This window comes from Lepidochelys kempii, chromosome 8, assembly GCF_965140285.1.
Source record: "Lepidochelys kempii isolate rLepKem1 chromosome 8, rLepKem1.hap1, whole genome shotgun sequence".
Taxonomy (NCBI): domain Eukaryota; kingdom Metazoa; phylum Chordata; order Testudines; family Cheloniidae; genus Lepidochelys; species Lepidochelys kempii.
In genome coordinates, this window is record NC_136387.1 from 98,772,511 (window position 1) to 98,791,895 (window position 19,385).

Sequence of the window (19,385 nt, forward strand, 5' to 3'; positions counted from 1 at the left end):
ATAAAGAATTAAAGGAGGGTAATGTAAATAATGTAAACCAACATATGTTTATGGAAAAGAGATCCTGCCAAATTAACTTCCTATCTTTTTTTATGAGATTATAAATTTGGTTGATAAAGGTAATAATGTTGACATAATATAGTTATACTTCCATCAGGTATTTGACTTGGTACCACATGACATTTTGATTTAAAAACAAAACCAACAGACAATTAACACGGCACACATAAAAAGGCTTAAAATGGGTTAAGGGATAGGTCTCAAAATGTAAACAGGAAATCATCACTGAATGAGTGTCTTTCTAGCGGGGTCCCAGAGGGATCAGTTCTTGGCCCTATGCTATTTAACATTTTAATCAATGATCTGGAAGAAAAAATATCATCACTGATAAAGTTTGAAGATGACAGAAAAATTGGAGGAGTGGTAGATAATGAAGAGGACAGGTCATTGATACAGAGTGTGCTAGATTGTTTGGTAAAATGGATGCAAGCAAAAAATACTCATTTTAATACAATGTATACATGAAAATGTATACATCTAGGAATAAAGAATGTAAGTCATACTTACAGGATAGTAGACTCTATCCTGGGAAGCAGTGACTGTGAAAATATTTGGGGGGGGGGGTCACCGTGGGTAATCAGCTGACCATGAGCTTACCATGTAACACTGGCCAAAAGAGCCAATGTAATCCTGAAATGCATAAATGGGAATCTTGGAGTAGAGAGGATATTTAACCTCTGTATTTGGCACTGGTGTGATTCAGTCATATGAAATCTATAGAATGAATTTGTTCTACAGGGTGGGTCTTCCTGGATAAGCACTGAGACTAATGATTAATAGGGAGAATTATGTTCTGAGGTCATATAGCAAGACTGACTAGTAAATGGAGTCAGTCATGGCACCTAGGTCACGGGAGCCTTGTAAATGCACTAGACAGTCAGCTTTAAAAAGACATCCTTACTTTAGACTCCGCTTGCCAGGTTCAAACTTTTCCAAACTCAAGAGATTATCAAGAAATCCTATCTCCAAATTTTGCACTGCACTCAGTGGGATTACATGAGGTGAAAGCACAGAATGTGGCCAGTTGATTTAAATTATGTTTTTTATTGAATCTTTCGTGACTGTCCAGCATCCTTTGTTATTCTATCTGACTCCTGTCACCAAAGGGATCTAGAATCCAAGCAACAGAAAGCACATGTTTAGAGAGGCAGTAGGATTGGACCAGTGCTAAATTTGTGCCAGGGCTTGCCAGTGCTGAGACCTGGCACCTTTAGGCTTGGCAGATCATAGCCCTGGCACTTCTGGGCTTGCTGCTTCAGTTATGAATGTAAAAAAATTCCTTGAGCCCCGGCACATCTTCCATTACAAATTAAGCACTGCATTGGACCCTAGCAGTAGCACCTGGCAAGAACTGGGTGCTCTGTTCTTTGTCAAAATTCACAGGGTACATATAGCTAACTCATCAAGATGTAATAACAAGAGAAGGAGTATCATAGCTTATCAGTTATGTGACCATTTACTGTAATACTTTACAGAAATATTATATGTCATACTTCTATATTAGAACTTGGGCTTCATGGAGAAATTCTTGGGTGAGGTTCTATGGCCTGTGTTATGAAGGAGGTCACATTAGATAATCATAATGTCTCCTTTTGGACTTAAAATCAATGAGGCTATAACCTTTGCAATTATACCAGCTTGCTGGTAAGAATAGCAAAAGATAGTATTTGGTAGGATTTTCAAAAGCACAAAGTATTTGCTGACCTCTGCATCCACTCAAGTCAATACCATTGATCTCAATGGGTGCTGAGTTAGACTTTTGAAAATCTCCACCCAGTGTACAACACTGAGCATTGAGAATGTGTAAAGAAAGCATGTATTTCCAACAGCTATCCCAAGTATCTGAGGCATGAGAGTTAACATTCCTTAGTTTAAATGCTTTCAAATCAATCCAAAAGACCAAAATATAGAAAGGACTTGTTTCTGTGAAAAAGCTGCTTGAAAACTTTTCTCTTTGGGGCAAATTCTCTTGTCAATTACCTTTACTCCAGCTCATTCAGCAGAGTTATGCAGGTGCAAATGAGAGGAGAATTTGTCCCTTAGACTTTATGTACTAAACTAAATTTTGTTTCTATGTTTTTAAATTTGCCTAATTTAATTGGATTTTGCCTATTGTAGTGGGAAGCACATCTTCCTTCTTTGCAGAACATAAAATTAACTTTCGCTGGAGATTCGTGTTTGTTTGGCTCTGGATAAGCTCTTCCTCTAAATGAATTTGTTCTTTCTAAAGCAAATATCACTCACATATTTTGGAGGTGCAAAAAATTTGTAATCTTGTTTCTTCGGTTTCCTTATTATGTTGTGTTATGTATACATTAACATGTATTTGCATGATTTATTCATTTAAAGCTGTACATGTTTATTTGAAAAGGAGCTCAAAGAGCTTTATCACCAAAAAAATAAGTTCAACTCTATTTACAGAGATTGTGGTTTTGGACTTTAGCCACCAGAATGAAGAAAGGATCTGCAGTTTTGTCATTTTGTTTAAAAAAAATATTTTGAAGCAAGATGTTTACATTGTTCTAGTCACTGAGGGTGAAATTCTCCCAGAAGCATTAGGACCACAGTCTGCAGTACACTGGTACTTCTGCATCAGAAATTGCCCTGCATATTACACTGTGTGTGTTACACTGCACAGACCTGGGGAGAGGCGGCAGCTATGAGTAGAAAACCCCACATGAAATCGAATACGAAGTGGGTCCAGCTGCAGCTGGTTAGGAAAATAACTTTTTTCTCTCTGAAACATTTCAGCAAAAATTCAAATGCTTTCCTTTTCATTGATGAAATGAAACCCCAACTCTTTTTGTTTTTGACGAACAACATCTCCAAACAGACAAAAATGGACGTTTTTAGTGAAAATTTCCATTTCATTGAAAAACCAATTTTCTATCCAAAAATGTTTGGATGGAAAAATTTCAACTGAGTTCCTGCCTTTATCCCTGCCTTGTGCAAGTCAGACTAAGGCTCAGTCAAACCAAGTCTTTAGCTCCATTTCAAAACACCATTTAGGTTTAGTTGTCTCTGCAAATTCCAGCTACGATCTTGATCCTGCAGCCGTTTACTTGAGGGCACAGTATTGACTACTGTAAGGAATCTCATTGAAGTTAATAGTAATTAGCATTGGGCCCCCAAGAGTGTAGCCTGGTTAAGGAACAAGAGCATTGTAGTCATGTTATATTTGTAGTGTAAACAGGACCTTACCATGCATTTCAATATAACATGGCCTTATCTGGGATTTTCTGATCAGTGAACTGACCTTCTTCAAGTTAAAATAGAAATATTCAGAGCAGAGGCATTTCTTTCCCATCTGTCTAAGTACTTACTTTTATGGCCTCCACCATTGTAATATTTGAGCGCTTTCAATTCTTTAATAGCAAAAAATGAAATCACCACTGTAGCCCACCCAAGTCCTTGTTTCACAGAGCTGAAAACCATGACACTAGAAAAAAATTACATAGTGAAGTTAAGTGGAAAATTGAAAAACCTGTAGCACCACATGGTTCTGCATACAATAATCACAGAATTGTAGGACTGGAAGGGATCTCGAGAGGTCATCTAGTCCAGTCCCCTGCACTCAAGGCAGGACTAAGTATTATCTAGACCATTCCTGAGAGGTGATTTTCTAACCTGCTCTTAAAAGTCTCCAATGACGGAGATTCCACAACCTCCCTAGGCAATTTATTCCAGTGCTTAACCACCCTGACAGTTAGGAAGTTTTTCCTAATGTCTAACTTAAACCTCCCTTGCTGCAATTTAAGCTCATTGCTTATTGTCCTATCCTCACAGGTTAAGAAGAACAATTTTTCTCCCTCCTCCTTGTAACCACCTTTTATGTACTTGAAAATTGTTATGTCACCCCTCAGTCTTCTCTTTTCCAGACTAAACAAACCCATTTTTTTTCAATCTTTCCTCACAGGTCATGTTTTCTAGACCTTTAATCATTTTTGTTGCTCTTCTCTGGACTTTCTCCAATTTGTCCACATCTTTCCTGAAATGTGGTGCCCCAAACTGGACACAATACTCCAGTTGAGGCCTAATCAGAGTGGAGTAGAGTGGAAGAATTACTTCTCATGTCTTGCTTACAACACTCCTGCTAATACATCCCAGAAGGATGTTCGCTTTTTTTTGCACCAGCGTTACACTGTTGACTCCTATTTAGCTTGTGATCCACTATGACCCCCAGATCCCTTTCCGCAGTACTCCTTCCTACGCAGTCACTTCCCATTTTGTATGTGTTCAACCGATTGTTCCTTCCTAAATGGAGTACTTTGCATTTGTCTTTATTGAATTTCATCCTATTTACTTCAGACCATTTCTCCAGTTTGTCCAGATCATTTTGAATTTTAATCCTATCCTCCAAAGCATTTGCAACCCCTCCCAGCTTGGTATCGTCCGCAAACTGCTAATGGGCATTAATTGTTGTTTGGAGCAGGACATAGGTGATTTTCAGTTGACGTCAAATGGAAAAATCACTTAATGATTAAATGGGCACAATTGTACAACATTAGTGAATAAAAGGTTTGATGGCACTGAAAATGTTCTCACGGAGGCATTTTCTACTCAGTGAATTGATACTAGGTGGTCTGGACCATACATGTACATCTCTGGTGGGTCATCATGGTCTGAACAAGACTGTAGCCTTCTTTCAAAACAGAGATAAGGTCTTGGCACTCTTACAAATTGGAACCACTCCGCATCCCTTTATTAAGCAAGAGGCACTCAGTACCACCGGTGAATATGGGTTGGCCAACTCTTCTAAAATCAAAAAGTAATGTTTTCGCTTCTCTTTCTTTGCCTACAATAGTGCTTTCTGAGAACCCATCTTCATCCCTAATTTAGGGAAATAACAAAGTATTAGTTCTCTTTCTAAATCCAGGACAACCAAAAGGAAAATTCTGGGTTGCGGCTTTTAATAGCTTGTGCCTGATTCTTCACTGTGTTAGTTCAATTTCATGCTTGTGTAGCTCCAGCACTGGCATAAAGCTGCATTGGTGACAGACCCAAAAGTTGGATCTAAAAAGAGGCCAGGTAACTTTATGACCAGTAACAACATTTGCAGTTTTATGCTACGACACAGACAATGAAATCTCATATTTTGGGAGGTGTTAAGGTTCCTCCCCCACTCTGAACTCTAGGGTACAGATGTGGGGACCTGCATGAAAAACCTCCTAAGCTTATCTTTACCAGCTTAGGTCAAAACTTCCCCAAGGTACAAAATATTCCACCCGTTGTCCTTGGACTGGCTGCTACCACCACCAAACTAATACTGGTTACTGGGGAAGAGCTGTTTGGACGCGTCTTTCCCCCCAAAATACTTCCCAAAACCCTGCACCCCACTTCCTGGACAAGGTTTGGTAAAAAGCCTCACCAATTTGCCTAGGTGACTACAGACCCAGACCCTTGGATCTTAAGAACAATGAACAATCCTCCCAACACTTGCACCCCCCCCTTTCCTGGGAAATGTTGGATAAAAAGCCTCACCAATTTGCATAGGTGACCAAAGACCCAAACCCTTGGATCTGAGAACAATGAAAAAGCATTCAGTTTCTTATAAGAAGACTTTTAATAAAAATAGAAGTAAATAGAAATGAAGAAATCTCCCCTGTAAAATCAGGATGGTAGATATCTTACAGGGTAATTAGATTCAAAAACATAGAGAACCCCTCTAGGCAAAACCTTAAGTTACAAAAAAGATACACAGACAGAAATAGTTATTCTATTCAGCACAATTCTTTTCTCAGCCATTTAAAGAAATCATAATCTAACACATACCTAGCTAGATTACTTACTAAAAGTTCTAAGACTCCATTCCTGGTCTATCCCCAACAAAGACAGACTATAGACAGACACACAGACCCTTTGTTTCTCTCCCTCCTCCCAGCTTTTGAAAGTATCTTGTCTTCTCATTGGTCATTTTGGTCAGGTGCCAGCGAGGTTACCTTTAGCTTCTTAACCCTTTACAGGTGAGAGGAGCTTTCCCCTGGCCAGGAGGGATTTCAAAGGGGTTTACCCTTCCCTTTATATTTATGACAGGAGGTAAGCTGCAGTATTGCCAACTCTGTTACAGTGAGTTTTGCAATATGTGTTGTTTTATTTTTAAAGCCCTAGCTCCTAGAGTCATGTTATTTTGTGAGAATCTCAGCTTTCATTTTAAAAAAAGTAAGTTTCTAGTACTCACGGTCACACAGAATAGCTTGAAAACAAGAACTTTAAAGCCTCAGAAGGCAAATAAATGAATCAAAATCTTATCTTTTAAAGCACATGATTTGTAAGCCAACCTCCTACTATTTGGGGCCCTGACTCATGATTTTGAATGGCTTTGGTTGGCCTCCGTCTGATGGACACTAAAGATTCCTCTTCCCCCTTTGTAACGTGTATCATAAATAATATGGATGGAGTATAGACTGATAGCTCTCCTCTCAGGGACAGTCCCTTTTTCTATCTTTGTTCAGTGCTTAAGAAATATACAAGTACTAACAACAGATTAGTCAGGAGCATTATGGGAATTTTGTATAGTTTTTTCTTTTCCCTTCCTCTGAATCATTTTCAGAAGCAGGATACCATTCCTGACGAGCCAGTGCTTTGAACCAGTATGGCTAATTTGTAAAGGTAAGTACATGATCTCATGTACCTGGGATCCATGGGATGCACCCATGTGACAGAACTTCTTCTCCCTGTGCTCTCATGCAGGTGTTTAAGACAAATTGTTCTCTGCAATAAATGAGGATAGGTAATGGGAATTAGTTCAGCAATGCAATAAGTGCATGGAGTCATAGATGGAATTCAACCAGAGAAGACTTTGCTGAAGGAAGAAATGGCATTTTAAATGTTTCTGCTTTATTTGCAAGAGATGCTTTTTCTTTGGCCATTGTTATTCTAGTGAAGAATAAAATCAAAGGCGTTCCACTCTTGGGGCCCCCAGCAGGGAGCAGAACTGTCAGGGTTTAGCTGTGTGGGGCCCACAGCTGTGGAGATGCTGTCCCTGCCCTGCTTCTCCCTGTGTGCTGTGCAGCAGAACTCTCGGCAGCTCTGTCTGCACCGCCCACCGTGAGGTTTGTGGAGCAGAAGCAGGGTAGTGACCAGCGCGGATCCATGGACTAATCAAATTTGTTGGCCAAAGCCCCTGCAGATGGACAGTAAAGGGGCTGCACTATGGGCTGCAGAATGGCATTGCTGGTGGTTTATGACCTGAGAGAAAGGCATCTGTTCTCCTGGCCCTGTGAAGACCCCCCTGCACCCAAAACCTGTTTGCTTGGCTTTAGCTAGGCGTCAGGGTTTGGTCCTCAATGATCTCAAGCACGGAGACATTGGTTTGTACTCAGACGCGTTCCAATTTTAAGCTGCTCAGTCTGCAGTTCCTTTCACACATACCCACTCGTCACATGCTCTTGGTGATCTGCAAATAAACAAACAAACAAAAAATCAACAGACACCAGTTGCGAGTTGGCTGCCCGCTCTGTTGGATGGCATTGGAATGATGTAAGCATAGGGATATTAAAAGAACTGTATTCAAAAGGTTCTGTGTCTGTTGCTGAACCTAATACAGAAAACGTATGTCATTGATTGCACAGAACTGGGTTATACAAAGAGCTTAGAGGGAAAAAGAGCATCTTCAACATCGCATTTGCCTCATTCTATAGCTCATAGACACAAAGGACCAAAGATCAGAACTAGGCTCAGAGGCCCTGATCCTGCAATGAGCTTCATGCAGGCAGAATCTTGGCACGCATATGGAGCTCATTGTAGGGGCAGGGTCAAAATGTAAACCTGCAATCCGAGGGCGTAAATATTTGTGCATGCAAAATGTGAGGCACTAATTGGAGGCCTCGTCTGCAGCACTTTTGGAAATTTGGCTTCCACAACTGGTGATGCGTTTGGGAAGCTTTATATCCCATCGGAAATGTGCCAAGCGCCTGTGACCTATGGGATTCTATACTGGGGCTTCAGCAGGAGGTACAGCACATGACTGGGTGTGCACGAACCGCTACTGTAGAGATCGGTGCATTTGGATCCGGAACGCAAACATCTCATAACGGCGGGGTGGTGAAATCCAGGCTTTGGTTGTTTTGTTATTGTTGCAAAGGAGTTTAATGGGTGCAGGAAAGCTATATACTACTGAAATGAAAGTTTTTTTTGAAACTCATATTTCAGAATTCATTAACTTACACAATTCTGTGGAGGGGGGTAAGGATAAGTAAAGAAACAGCAATTTCCTATAATAATCCATGTGTGTTGGTCTATCACATATGCGTTGGCAGTGTGGCTTAGTAGGAAGGGTACTGGCCTTAGAGCCTTCAATTTCCAGCTCTGCCACTGGTTTTCTGGGTGACCTTGGGTAAGTTGCCGCCTCTCTTTGTGCCTCAGTTTCCCCATCTGTAAAATGGGGATAATGATACTGCCCTCCTTTGATAAGTGCTTGGAGATTGATGTCTGTATAACAGCCATGTTTATTATGCAGTTCATATACAGGTTACACAAATATACCAAGAAAACTGTATACACTTATCTGTTGAACATAGTGTTCAGAAAACATCAAGAGAACATCAAAGTTGCACATATAAGAGCTCAAAATTAAGGCATTCGAAAGTGAGAAAATTAAAATATTAAGGCTGCGTGAGTAACCTTAACTCTGGCCTCATTGTGTACCTGCTTTATAATGGAGCCATCAGTACTCTCTTCACTGCCCAGCTAAATTGGCCAGGCATTGCACAACGCAGCCTTCTTTAACAGCCCATTTTAAGAGCTTAACAAACACTCACACAAAATGTACTATGCATGCTCAGTAGGCTTGCAACTCAGTCAAATCAAAACCATTTTTCACCTGAGTACATGAAGGCACTTCTCAATGAAGCCTGTCTTCATGCCAAATTTCAGCTTTCATCCCCCAGCTCATTTTGGTGCTAGCCAAACTAAAAGCTTGGGAGAATTTCTTTTTTTGTAAGGGAAAAAGTGCATATGTTTTCCATACTCCCTTTGCTTAGAAAAGGCTGGATTGTTTTGGCTCAAGCTTTCAAAAAACAAATCAATGACCTTTGGGTAGACATCAAGCCTAGAAAATATCAGCCGAAAAGAGGAAGGTTTCAGAAAATTATGAGTGACTGAAAATAGGGAGCTCGAATGAAAAACTTATCCCACCATAACCGTAGCACTAGCTGCAGCTCCTGCTGTAAGCTGTGGTTGCAGTATATAAACTTCTTATAACTGAGCTTCTTCAGTGATGGGTATAGTATGAGAACCTATGGAAGACTAGAGAGTCACAATCTACCTATTTAACCACAGAGGGAAGTTCAAACAGTTTGTGATGTGTAGCTAGATTTTCATAGAGATTGCTATGTTACTATTGTGTTATAATTAACAGATCCATCCTTCCCTCAGATTCACCTGCCTCGCTCTTCTTCTCCCCATGGACCTCTTCTACGGCTGCACTGTTTTACGGACTTCACTATCTGCTGATTTCGCCCCAAGGATCTGCCACTTTGTGCTTCTCCTCTGCTATGCCTCACCTCTCTTGCTGTTCTGTTTTCCCATAAGACATCCTCCTCTGCTGCTGTTCTGCTTCCTTACCCTGGAATCTCTTCTGCTGATGTTCTGCTCCCCCTGCTCCCCTGGAATTCGCCTTCTGCTTGTCCTACAGGACCTCTGCTCCCATTGTTTTACTCAAGCAACTAGCTTGCCACTGCTCCAGCTCCTGGAAGGATTAAGAAGCACTTTCTGCAAGAGTGCCTGCCATCTGTAGGTTTCAGTAATGTCGACCCAGGGCAGCATTTACGGGATTGTTATTTTTTATTTTAAAACATTATCTGAGAGGAATAAACCATCCTGATTGGGCCTTCCAGAGAAAATGCAAAAGGTAAAAGGTGTTAAAAGGAAACCTCTGGAAGTTCATTATTTCTCTCTTTTAATGTACAATATTTCATAGCAGATATGCCAAAGCTCTTTAGGTTTGATGCAGAGACTTTTTAAATGTCTGTCTGTGACCCACACACCTCCTGGGTGTGGTGTTCTGTCCCATCTTGTGGCACGGAGACCACTTAGAGAGAGAGAGAGATTAACGAGTCTGCTCTACAGCCTTAGCTAATAGGTGTAGGGCTTTTAGCTCATGCAGTAGAGGCTCATGCACTAAGCTCCAGAAGTCCCAGGTTCGATCCCACCCGCCAGCGACCTGGGTCTGTCGGCATTACATATGTCCACATGCAGTCATCCCCAGCACAGGTAATTCCTGCCTCAGCCTATATGCACATGCATTATGCAATACAAATAATTGTGTGTGTGCATAGGGGCCATTTCAGGGGAGGGATGGACATGCCCTGATCTCTGGGCCTGGCACCTGTTTGGAATGCCTCTCTGAAGCTTGCATCATTATAAGCCTATGGAGGAGCCTCTCTGAGGCTTTCCCAGGGTGCTGGGATTGGGACCATCAGCTATCATCCCTGTTAGGCTTTTATTTTTCTGGTGGGCACCTCTGTACAATGCCTGCCAGAATTTGCTCACTTGAGTGGATTGGTGTCACCAGGATCACAAGATACCCATCTAGCCAAGTTCAAAGTGCTGTTAAATTATATGGATCCTACAATAACAAGAACAAAATGCACCTGCCTTGCTCTTTCATCTGTTCCCCTTTGACCCTCATGCCCACTCCAGCTTTTTTGGTCCTTTCTTGTTTCTCTCGTCTCCTCCTGGCACCCTGCACAGGCTGTCAGAAATGTCACAAAAACCTCCCTTTCCCCACAGTTGCCTGCAAGTCTACAGCAGTTTTTCATTTTGAATTTGAATTAAAAAATGGTAAATTGACAGCAGGAGGGAGTGAAATTTTTGCATTTACTTTAACTTTTTAAATAAAAAACCATAATAGTTAAAAGCCAGGGCAGCCACTAGTACATGCGATTTGGAACTCGGGCTGCTTTTCTGACTACATCCTCCCTCTCCTGGTAAAAGGTTTGACATTCGGCAGCGAATTGCGAGGCTCTGGTATTGGGCCAGTGACGAACCAGACAATGAGTACAGACTTACACATTACTAAGGAATGTCTTTGAAAAAAACCTGAAAATAAGTTTCTTCTTACTTTGCTGTCCAAGGCCCCGATCCTACAAACGGATCTTCTATTACAGAATCAGAGCCTCAGACCTGAATTCAGGGTACTCTCTGTCCACTACTACAATTTTTGGTTTCCTTAAAACTGTTTAACAAAGTCAGCTCTGCTGCATTAGCATTAGGGTTGGCACTAGCTGTTGCAGGATAGATACTGGATTGAGAAGTTGTCAGGTAAAAAACTTTGGGGTCTCTTTTATACAGGTACAAATTGAGTGTTTGGCAATTGTTATTTATGAATGTACCAGGGGCACCCTGAGTTTCCCAACTTTCTTACTTATCAGTCAACGTAGCATTGCTGTACTGGTATTTGAACAGACTTTATGTACGTAGCATGTTCAGCAAAGAGAGGCCTAGACTGCAAGGCTCAGATCCAGAGCCAAACTTTCCCAAAGTTCAGGGGAATTCGGATTCAAGTGTTGGTTTTGGTCCACTGGAGAGACAAAGGCTAACCATGAAGTTTGGATCTTCACTAGCTTGATTTGTACCTATTTCTAATGCTCACGCCCTTGGGATGTGACTAGGTAAATCTTGGCTTTTCAAACTTCGATGCCCACAAAGTCAGGCCTTGTCTGTAGTCAACCCAGTCATTGCACTCAGATATGCAGCAATCAGCAGGCAACCATGATTTAATTACCGTCTACAGATATCTACATGGGGAACAACTATTTAACTGGGGGCTCTTCCATCTACCAGAGAAACGTATCAACACAATCCAAAGGCTGGAAGTTGAAGCTAGACAAATTCAGACTGGAAATAAGATGTACATTTTTAATGGTGAGCATAATTAACCATTGGAACAATTTTCCAACCGTCATAATGAATTCTCCACCACTGACAATTATAAAATCAAGATTGGCTAATGTTCTCTAGGCATTATTTGGGGGAAGTTCTCTGGCCTGTGCTATACAGGAGTTCAGACTAGATGATCACAAGGGTCCCTTCTGGCCTTGGAATCTATGAACTTGTGAAAATCGACCGAAGAGTTTATATTTAACCAAGCGTCTTACAAAAATATTTACTTTGAGAGGACACTGATATACTGAAAGGGTTAAAAATTATTCCATCAGTGCCAGATGTAGCTGCTGCAATTATAAAACCAAGTCGTCTCCTTTCGGAGCACTATTCGCATTGTCAATGACATCAAGCACCAATTCATCATGAGGCACAATGTCAACATGAGGCTGGTAGTGCAAAACAAACGGAAAGCTGAGGCACTGTTGAGGGGAGAGGAAAGAACTGCTCTGGGGAAGGAATCACATTATGGGCAGCTTCTTCCTTTAACAATAACATTTAATAGCCTTTTAAAGAGCATTCTCCCCCCAACCGCAAGTACTTTTATGGCAGGCAGCTAAGAGAAGGTAAGAGGTTTTTTTTTTAAAAGGGCTTTTATATGATAGTATATAAATCCAGCAGCTTTCTGAACAACAACCCCCTTCCCGCTTCAAGCCCATTGTGGTCTCCAGGCTATCTGTGTGTATCTTACCACCAGGCTCCGAGTGGCCTGATGGTGTCTGATTGGTCAGTGCCTGATGTCATGACAGATACCACACCCCAGGCTCGACACTCCAGAAGCTGCCAGGTGGAAATAGCATTGAGGGATCATTATTTATTAATTATGTACATGACTGATGTGCATAGCACTTTACAGTTAAAATGGCCCAGCCTCGACCAGCTTATATACCCTAAAAGCAATTCCTCCCTGTAGTCAGTGTGCGTGTAACCTAAGGAAGGGCAGGAGGATTGGACCCTAGAGCAAAAAGGAATTGCCTAGGCCACAGAGTAGCATTGGATCCACTGTGCAGAGGCTACTTCCCTCACTGTAGCTAGTACCCAGTCCTCACACACACTCCACTTGGGGAAGGATTGGAGGATCTCTTGGTCACCATGTTCAGATTTATAAAATCCTGCCCCACATGTGCAGTGGGACCACAGTGGTTCTTCTGTCCAGGGGAACCTCCAATGGCCAAAGAGGGGCAGGCAAAATTTGCCCCTACATGCACAAGCAGGGGCTGTACTGCAAACAGCGGACAACAGAGTTGCATGTGCCCATTAGCACACATAGCCCTCAGCTTTAGGAGTGCTTTGGAAGGGACCGGGGGAGGCAGTTCTCACAGTAGTGGATGGCACAGGAGAAAGGGCCTAATCCTACAACTGTTACTTATTGACTTCAATGGGACTACTCTAAGGAGCAAGGAGTCAGGAGTGGCTAATGGGTGTGGTTAGAAGAGAACCGTGGATGGAGAGCTGGCAGTGGGTGGGGGGGAGTCCAGAAGGTATTAGACCAGAGATGCAGCAGGCATGAAGTGGGGGAGGGCTTTGAAAGGGCCTAGGAGAAGCCTGACTGCAGAAGGGACACAAGTGCAGAGGTCTAAGGAGCTGGAGGGAGGAGAAGAGAAGAGGAAGATGCTTTATTTGGGCAGACCGAAGGGGAGAGAAAGGAGAAGCTGCACAGGAGGACGTTACAGTAATGGACCTTCCCTGGAGCATGGAGAGGGGCTTTAGCCACGGTGGCCCAGAGGAAAGGCCACACCTCTGAGGTGTTAGAGTGGGAAAATGCCTGGATGTGAGGGGCGAACTCAAGAACGGGAGCAAATATAACACCACAGCTGTAAGCCTGGGTGGTAAGGAGAATGGAAGTGCTGGCTTCAGACTGTGGCCAGCATTCTCCAGTCCAGCCCAATGTGACTCAACCTGGTCATTGGACATTAGAAGACACGTCTGAATATTCAGACTGTAACTTTTACTTTGCACCTAAAGTCCTTTAATAGTTAAAATACAGCACCTAGTACTGAATCTAGTCTACAAACTGGGACGGAGTCTGGTGCCAACGTTCCAGTTCTTGGTATTAGCATACTATGGAGTTCTACAATGCAAACATGCATGTGTTCCTGTACCTCAATTTCACTGTATGCAGCAGTGCTTCAAGGCTCAAAGTTCAAGGCACTTCAGTGGACCCAGAGGCTTTCTGGTTTTGATGCCTGGAAGCAAAACTGAAGATACTGAAAGGAAGCATCTGGGATGTGAATCACACCTGTTAAGCGGGGCTGTACCTGGTCAGTATATGAATAAGAGCTATCCAAGCAAAGTCTAAGGGCTTGTCTACACACACCGTTACACCGGTTTGATTTAAGGTGTTAATTTAAACCACTTTAGTTGAACCAGTGATGTGCGGACATTCATCTTTCCAGTTAAATAAGGCTTTTTTCAGTTTAGCTTAAGTCAATTAGCACCAGGTTTACGCTAAACCAAACGATGTTGCCCTTAAACCAAAATGAGAGCACCGACACGGGGTTTGCGCCCATTTAACCAAACTGCTTTAACTAAATCGGAGCCAGTTTGTGCATAGACATGGGCTTGGCCTACCCTTAAAAGTTGGGACAACATAACTATGTTGGTCAAGGGTGTGAAAAACTCCACACCCCTGAGGGACATAGCAAAGAAAGGCGCAGCTATGTCTATGGAAGAATGCTTCTGTCCACTTAGCTATCATCGCTCGGCGAGGCAGTGCCTCCACACTAACAGACAAACTCCTTCTGTCGGTGTCTCAGCTACGGGATTATGCCAATATAGCTATGGCGATGTAGCTATGCTGGTATGGTCTCCATAGTGTAGACATTCACATGGCCTAAGCGTGTACAGAAAGGATTGGTGGTGATTTAATAGGTTGTGCTATTCATTGGGGGTTTTATCAGCATAACTATGCCAGCAGAGAGTGTGGGGGAGAAAAACCCACACATCCAAGCTGACGTAGTTATGTAGGCACCTCCCCAGTGTAACTGCAACTATGCTGATAGGAAAGCGCGTCTGTTAGCTTAGCAAATGTTGCTTGGGGAGGTGGTTTATCTATGCCGACAGAAAAACTCCTTCTGTCAACTTATGCTAGCTCTACACCAGGGGCTCTGCTGCCAAAGCATTTGTAGTGTAGACAAGCCCAGAAGAGCCAATGCCTCCGCCAGGCACTGTGCTGCTGGACAGGCTGTTTTTCTAATGAGATCTAAAGCTGAGTTCCTGAGAAAATAGTAGTCATTAAAAATCCCACCTAACACTTTTCACAAGATGCACTGATGTTAGCTTGGGTGTCCTGGTTCCCTTTCAGGTGACTTCCATTCTGAATCTTTAAATTCCCCAAGATTTTTTAAATTGGATACAATGGGCCTGATTCTTCAGGGTTTTGTACCTGTGGCCCCAATCCTAAGATCTGGCTGAGAAGTGCACAGCACAACTCAGGAGTGGGTTGGAAAGGTGCTTTTAAACCACCTTTGTGATCCCCCGAACCCTAGCATACTTGTGCATGACTGGCTCCTCAGCATGCCTATCCATGAAGGCTGCTCTAAATTACACTAATTACCACTAGCCCCATGGGGCTGCTCTAGAATCTAGGGATCAAGCCCCATGGGGCTGCTATAGCATCTAGGGATCACAGCAAGGAAGTCCAGCCAAACTGCAATGTCAGCTTGATGCCACCAGAGGATCCCCCTCCATCAGATGATTCTTCTGTATGGGGTAAGCCAGCTTTAGGGTTGCTTTGAACAGCCAGCGTAGCTGAAAGCAATCTCAGCACAGCCGAGGACTAGACCCCGTGTAGTCATATATAACTGTGTAAACTGGGCAGGTCAATGCTGTCAGCAGTCCAAGTGGAGAATTCTGACGGGGTATCATTTTACACTCACTTTCCATCAGCGTTAATAACTCTGCAAGGTGCAAGCCAGTGGAGAATTGAGCCCCGACATTTCTCTTTTCTTTCTTTACCAAGGAATTGCACAGCATTTCTGTGCACTGTTAAACAGCCTGCCACATTCTACTCTGCAGTGGCTGCATTTCAGTGATAATAAATATGTACTTAGCAGTAAGATGGTGCTTTGTATTTTCAAAGTGCTGGTCACAGAAACCAAGTGGCTAGAAACACCCCCAATCTCTTAAAGAGACAGACCAGGCTGTCACGGGGTGCTGCACAGACATTAACTAATAACTGACGACAGTCCGAAATATAGCTAAATAGTATTATCCCCATTTTATAGATGAGAAAACTGAGACAAAGAGAGGTCAAGTGATTTTCCCAAGACTGTACATCAAGTCAGCAATTTGAATTCAGGAGTCCTTGGCACAGGGCCCCATGTCCAGTTCATAGGACCATGCTGCTGCCTGTGTGTGCAAGGTTACATGTGCAAACCTCTCTTCCCTCACTGATCATCCAGGAATAGGCACGTGCTCACCTCTTGCCTGGATGCCTAATGTTGAGGATAATGGAGGTCCTGGGGAGGGCCCAGTGGTGGTGCTGGATAGGTGGGAATCTTCTACCCACCCATCTACAATAGCTCTCTGCTCATAGGAAGAATGACACAGTTGGCGGTCCCTGTACCTCGATATGCACTGAAGTACCTCTGTTAGGGTATCCTGTTAGCTTCCAGAAACAACTCCATCCTAAATTATGCAAGAGGCCTAGCAAATGATACTTATTGTTCTAAGGAAAGTATTAAACACGCACGCTGACACCAGGAACAGTTTTACTTGATGTAATATAGCAAAATACAATGACAATTCAATAGACTAAAATAGAATACTGACTGTAATGACTGTGAAAAGTTAAAAGGTGGCATTGCAACAGTTCAGCTCATGGTGGCGACTTATAAATATTAAGGTAAACTTAACCACTATTCCCTACATATGTTAAACAGGAAACAAAAAAACGCCCTTAAATTTACACCAGAACATTCACCATTAATATTGCGCAACCCAAACCCTTCCCATAGCACACACTCCCCCATTGTTTGAAAACCCTTGCCACGGCCCCCTGGATGAACAGGAATTCAAGGGCAACACTAGGTAGTTCTGAATTAGCAAAGGTCATCCCGATAATAGAAGTGAAACACTTTGCTACAGAGCAGGTTAAAATTGACACATCAGTAGCTGGTAGTAATCCTAGTTATAAAACAACAGCCACCAACTCTACAAGAGCAGTTGTGTTTCTTAGAAGCTCCCTAGTCTTTGCCTTAGCTAGTCTGTGATGAGGGACTGCTCCTAGCACAAGGACTTTCACACCAGACCACCAAGGGGACCAACAGGGTCTCCCCAGACACCAAGGATAGTCGATGGGGTATTCACACGTCCCACAATTTCCTGTGTGCCTGGATCAGGATTTTGTAGTATAATCAGTGCTTTCTGGCTGCAGCTTTCAGTGGCTGGCTGCTGAGAAGGAGTAAAGGTGCAGGCGCGATGTGGCTTTAATACCAGTCACATGGTCTCAGCAGAAATGGGGCTGATAGCAGCATCTCCCAAATCTCTAGATCTAAACATAGTCAACTGCTACTAGTTTCTAGCCTGAAGGACAACTAACCCTGGTAAGGTTGCACAGCTGGCTCAGCCTACTCTCTCCTCCAACTTTCCTTAGCCAGTGCCCCACCTTTCAGTCTACCAGTGCAGTCCTTGTAGGATTTCCTGACTTGCCACTTCTGCCCAGGTACAGGATCACTAAGCCAAGGCCAAAGTGTCAGGGCACCAAACATTGCATCATGGGATATGGAGTCCTTACAGTGTAGTCTCTATGATTTGATTGGAAGTTGTTGTAGTCCTGTGGAGTCAATACTAAGTACATAGAGCCCTAATCAAAACACCCCTGGCACGGTTCAGAGGCCCTCATAAGGGGAGGGATTTACACATGATTCCTGTGTAAGGTTTGTAGTGATTTGGGGTTCCTGCTGGATTAAAAGTGCAGTATAAACACCAGGTAGAAGGAAAACTAAAGAAATTAAACACAAGAACTGGGGACAAAGTTTCATACTTGGGTGGCAAAAGTCAAGCCCCTCAGTCCACATTTAGGCATCTAAACAAATGGCCTGATTTTCAGAGGTGCTGAGTGTTACGTTGTGGTGTAGGCAGGAACAAAGAGCTTCAGAGACCTTGATTTTCTGTCTCCTCTGTGCCAGACAATGAGAGAACTCCCTGGAATTTGAAAGTGCATACAAGAATCTGGATCTATTCCTCTCTGTCTCATTATGTTCATTCATAAAACGAGAGTGATTGTATTTACCTACTGTCCCCCATGGAAATATTGAAAGGGTCAATTATTGTTTGTACAGTGCGTTGAAGATGCAAAGCTCCATCAAGTGCTAATTTTTAATTATGAATATTTGTTATTAGGCAACATAGCTAGATGGCCAGTGTAGCAAGGGATTATTAGATTTAAAAGATACAAACACAGAGAGTTAATAATAGAGCATTTCTTTAAAGCCAATTGTTTCAAACATACACTAAACCACATTTTCTTCCTTTACCCTGTTAATCAGGTAACAGAAACACTTCCTGTGAATGTTATCTCAAATCAGAATCATTGAGTCCAGTGCTTAGAAATACAGAGGGAGCGTTTCCATCCCACCCCAGCTCTGCTCAGATGCACTGAGAGTAGGGGCTGCATGGAGCCAATGGTGCTAGATTTCACCCAGTACAACAGGAGCTCTAACTTAGGTCTCTGCTGTGAGGCTTTTAGGCCAGTGGAGAATTGAGCTGCGCCACAACCCCTCCATGTCCTGCCCCCGCCCTGGAGTTGGGAGAGGTGGCTGGTGCAGGAGGTTACAAAGCTGCCTCGTCAGCTTCATGTTAGTGGAGAGTTCCCCTGCACAGGGGAAAATCCCTGCTAGCTATCCCTGCCCACTGTAAGGTCACGTTGTGCTGCTAAGAAGCCAGTGTATAGGTCCTGATCCTGCTTCAGGTAGGATTATCAGCGCGCTCACTCTCCACTTTACCCAGCTTCCACTGAGGTCAGCTGGCTTCAGTGGGAGCAGACTTTAACATCATATGTAACCTTGTTCCCACTGAGGTCAATTGACTAATGGAGCAGAGTTAGGTCAACAAAGGCATTTTTAAAACTTTCACCATCAAGCACATGAATAACTTCATGCATGTGAGTAGTTGCGTTGTGTTTAAAATTAAACAAGCTCATAGCCATGTCAGAGGCTGCACTGGAAACGGGTGACAGTTTCTTCCCTATCCCATCCTGCCCATAGTCATGAGTAGTAATGAAGTAGTATTTCTAGGAACGATATGCATGGCAAAAATCATGTCAATAAAGGGGTTAAAATTATTGATTTTTACTACTTGTAAGAGGAAGCCTTTCCTTAGTTCTTTGGGCAGCCTTTTATCAGCTTTGAATTCAATTTAGGGTTTGAATTTAACATGCATAACCCACTTGGTTTGAAAAGATAAAGGGACTTAAAAATGTACAACAGATAGGACCTTAG

General features: G+C 42.8%; 1 long non-coding RNA gene across 1 annotated transcript in view; it reads right to left on the bottom strand.

The window, feature by feature from the left end:
• Positions 1–5,804: 5,804 nt before the first annotated feature.
• Positions 5,805–19,385, bottom strand: part of LOC140916603 (uncharacterized) — a 62,526-nt gene continuing 48,945 nt past the window's right edge. The window contains exon 3 of the long non-coding RNA XR_012160560.2: positions 5,805–7,456. This is a non-coding gene — a long non-coding RNA (uncharacterized LOC140916603). The remainder of the gene's footprint in view (positions 7,457–19,385) is intronic.